Source organism: Pteropus alecto, unplaced genomic scaffold (genome assembly GCF_000325575.1).
Source record: "Pteropus alecto unplaced genomic scaffold, ASM32557v1 scaffold155, whole genome shotgun sequence".
NCBI lineage: Eukaryota > Metazoa > Chordata > Mammalia > Chiroptera > Pteropodidae > Pteropus > Pteropus alecto.
Genome location: NW_006438113.1, coordinates 3,857,460 through 3,861,602, shown reverse-complemented (window position 1 = coordinate 3,861,602; position 4,143 = coordinate 3,857,460). Strand labels below are relative to the sequence as shown.

The 4,143-nt window shown below is 32.7% G+C and overlaps 1 protein-coding gene across 1 annotated transcript in view; it reads left to right on the top strand.

Moving 5' to 3' along the window:
* Positions 1-4,143, top strand: part of NRG3 (neuregulin 3) — a 991,727-nt gene that overhangs the window by 851,829 nt on the left and 135,755 nt on the right. The gene's annotated exons all lie outside the window — the stretch shown is intronic.

Below are 4,143 nucleotides of genomic sequence, written 5' to 3'. Positions count from 1 at the left end.
TGAGTGTATTTTTTGAAGATTAAAGACTGATAAAAAAAATATATAGCCAATAATATTCTTATCTTTCAATCTGCCTCATACTGGAGAATGGAGGTGATACCATATTGTGAAAAATAATGAAGCCAATTACTTTGTTTCTGGTTGTGATATATTGCTCCTTTAAAAAAAATCATAGATCTGCAAGTATAAATTGGTAGTCCTGTTGCCCTGGGTAAACCATGCCCAGATAATAATTTATTATTATAGCACTGTACATTTTCTCTTACAGAGAGTGAGAGCCATGCTATCCTAAAAAGGAGTCCTTGACTCTCAAATTATGCCTTCTTTGCTGGTCTCAGCTCTTCCTGTTCCCCAAAACTAAGCCGGCTGATTTCTTTATCTATCCTTAGCCCTGGAACAATTTAGGCTTGGAGCAGAAAGAACTTTAATTACTAAGCTGTTTACTGGTAAAACTAATATTGAGCCATTTTCTCATCACTGGCTTTTTTCTTTCTCTGGCCTTGGTTCCAAGGGGTATTCTCTTGGAGACAACTACTACCCCCCAAGTCACCACTATTGGCTAGAGTCACAGGTAGAGGAACTGTGAACTACAAATAAAAACAAGCAAGAATCATTTGGCATTTGAAGAAAATCACAAGCATATAACAGGGTCACTGAATTTAATAAAAAAGTAAAAGTTAAGAGAGCAGAAGAAACATCACAAATAGCTTAGTCCTCTCAGTGTGGATAGTCTTCACTCCTCCTAAATGTTGTCAACCACCCAAGGTGCTGCCATACTTCTCTGATCACATGCCCACTCTCACCTATCCACCTGAAAAGAAACCCACTTGTTGCTAATACCTATCTGCAGGGGTGGGCAGGCTGATTAGGTGATGCTGAGCATTCACTTACTCCCAGCTGCCCTTCCTGAAGGATTATCATGATTGATTGGCCATATTTTCTTGGGTCTCATCTGTATCAGGCCGGTCACATTGAAAATACATTTGGAGCCAATGTCATGTTTTGAAGTTCTCTTCTAGTTGTTTGGAGGTATGTTTTCTGTCTTCAACATGATTCTCTTCTGTTTCCAGAGGTGTGTGTGTGTACATATATATATATATATATATATATTGTTTGTTTGTTTAGCATACAACATATATATATTTGTATGTGTGTGTGTGTGTGTGTGTGTGTATATAATCTTCTATATATATATGGAAGAAGGATTTGCAGCAGGATAAAGACGTTGTCATCTTTTTTCAGCAATCTTGTTCTTTCATCACAAATGTCCTTATCTGGTTTCCTGGGTGCTACATTTGTTAGTCACAGCTAGAAACAACATTTTATACACTCTCAGAGCAATATGTGGTGTCAATGTAAGATTGTTCAAAGATGTTCAGCAAATATCTCTTAATCCACTGTGCTTGATGCAGTCCATGATTGTATAATGGCTACATTCTCAGGAATCTGGAGACCGGAAATTTTATATACCTGGATTGTCTCTGAACAGAATCAACACATTCTAAGATGACATTCTCCATATTTGTTCTTGGTATATTCCATTTCCACTTATTTTAAACTTCCATGTTAAACATGTAGGCTTTGAATTGAGTATAGAAGAAAATTAAGCCTTAATTATTATCAAAAGATATAGAATGAAGAGATTAAAAAAAAAAATAGGAAGAATGCTGACCTGGAATCAGAATGCCTGGGTTAATGTCTTGACTTTGAATGATTAAGCTTTTTACCGAGCATCACAGAGCCTCGTGTAGCTTATAGTCTCCCTTCCCCATTTTACTCTTCACAAAACCAGAGGATGGCAGTGGCTGAGTAGATTTTATATATATGGTGATGTCTAAATATGTATACCTGGGAACTCTGTATTTCCTCAGGGAAGTTCTACAGAGACATAGAGAAGAGAGTTGCAGCATTCATAATGACATTCAAAGAGAGCCTTTTACAAAATCTCACTGTGTATGACAATAGATGCCCATCTCTTTTTATTAAAATGAGGTTTATTTCATGATGACAGATTCATGCTCAACACAATTTAGACAAGTTGATGCAAGGTGGCAAATTGAGTAGAGATTTTTACATCTCTATAATTTCTATAATCTCACTACATAATTGATTATTGATATATTTTTATAAAAATGTTTTAAAAGAAAAAAATACCAAAGTGTATAAAATAAAACACTTATGGATACTTACTTCAGTAACACCCTAGCATCAGATGCACTTAATCCCTGTTTTAACAAAAATGCTATTTCCCTTTGTATTCTACATATTCTGCCTAATAACTGAGGTCATCCAAAATGAAAGTTACACTAGGGTTTTCACTAATAAATATTTGAAATTTGAATTATAGTTAGTCAAATCTATAATAGGATCTCTCAGAAGATCACCTTTTTTCTTAGAACAGGAATAAGAAGATATTTTAATACTTAGCTAATTAACACATACTTATTCAGGAAAATATTTTTTAATAAACCGACATTTTATCACAGCTTAGAAGCTTGATATGTTAAACTTCTACTGCAATTAGACCACAAGATAAATGCAGATTGAAGTTTTATAATAGCATTTTCTGCTTATAATCTCGATACATGTTTATTGTGTAAAATTTGGAAAATAAAAAGAAGGGTAAAAAGATTATCTACAGTCCCATCACCAAGAGATAACTAATAAATAAGCCTTTTTTTCTTCCAGTCTGTTTTTTCTAGTGTATGTATGTATATAAATATAGATATTATTGAATAACATGGTTTGCCTTTTATTTCCAAAACTGTCTTATAAGTCACCTTCTCATTTTAAATTACTGCAATTAAAAATATTATTTATTGTTTCTATTTAATGTTATATGGTTATTATGAAATTTAATCTATATATGTAAAATATCATAAATATACACATATGTGGAAATATATACATATATGTAAAACTAGAAGTAAATATCTCTCCAAATCCTACAACTCAGTAATAAATATTTTAAAATTTAATGAACATGCTTCTAAACACCTTTTTCTACTTATTTATACCTATCTACATTTATATAATAAAAATCTTAGAGTCCATACTGATGCTCCAATTCCAATCCTGGGTCACAGGATTGATTCTAGCCTTCTTCCTTTCCTTATTCATAACTTTTTCCTCTAACAATGAAAAACACAGCTTCCATTATCTATAATATATTTATTTAATTGTTTAATTCTAATATGCACATAAAGAATTTCAGAATTGCTAATCCATACCTATATGAAAAACAGATTTTCTAATTGGAGTGTAGTACTGTGCATAAGAGAATTGGCAAATCTTTCTGTAAAGGGCAGATAGTAACTGTAGGAAACTTGCAAACATAGAGCAAGGACAGTTTTCCCTCAGGTATCCACCTAGCTATCTCCTTCACCTCCTTCAGGTCCTGCTCCTAAGGCTATCTTTTCACTAAGGCACCTTGATAGCCTCTTAAGGTTATAACCCTCTCCCCACCACGCCTACACCATCTTGATCCTTCTTTTCCTACTTTGTTCTCAGTAGCACCTATCACATTATAACATGCACTCAGTTAACTTATCCTAATACACATTTTTATACATACACATGTTTTTCAATATACACTTTAACATCTCTAAAATGTGGATATTTCTTATAATCTATAACAGATCATTCAGTTGGGAGTTTAAATGTTAGCATTTGCAATCAATAGTGTTTTAATAAAACATGGTATATATTTATTTATTTATTTAGCTTATTTTTATTTTGCCCTTTTAGAATGTGAAAGTCACAAAGCCAAAGAGAATATATTCTGATTTCTGTAAGAACAACCACCCCCCATTTCAGTGGATAAACAGAACAAGGGTTTATTTTTCTCTTGTGTCATTAAGGGTTCTTTGTTTTACACAATGCCTGAGCCTCTTTTCTTGGATCCTTTACACTCAGCCAGTTTAAAATGATGAGGGTAGAAGATCACTGTCATTTTAACATTAATGAGATGCCATTGGAACTTAACTCTTGTTTCTATCAATTAGCCTATAGTAAAATTGGTTTTACCTACCAACGACGTTAAGTGAGGATTTATTGTATATAAATACATACATACATATATATTATATATATAATCTCCTATTGATTCTATTTGTTTCTTCTATTTCTATATAATTAATATAA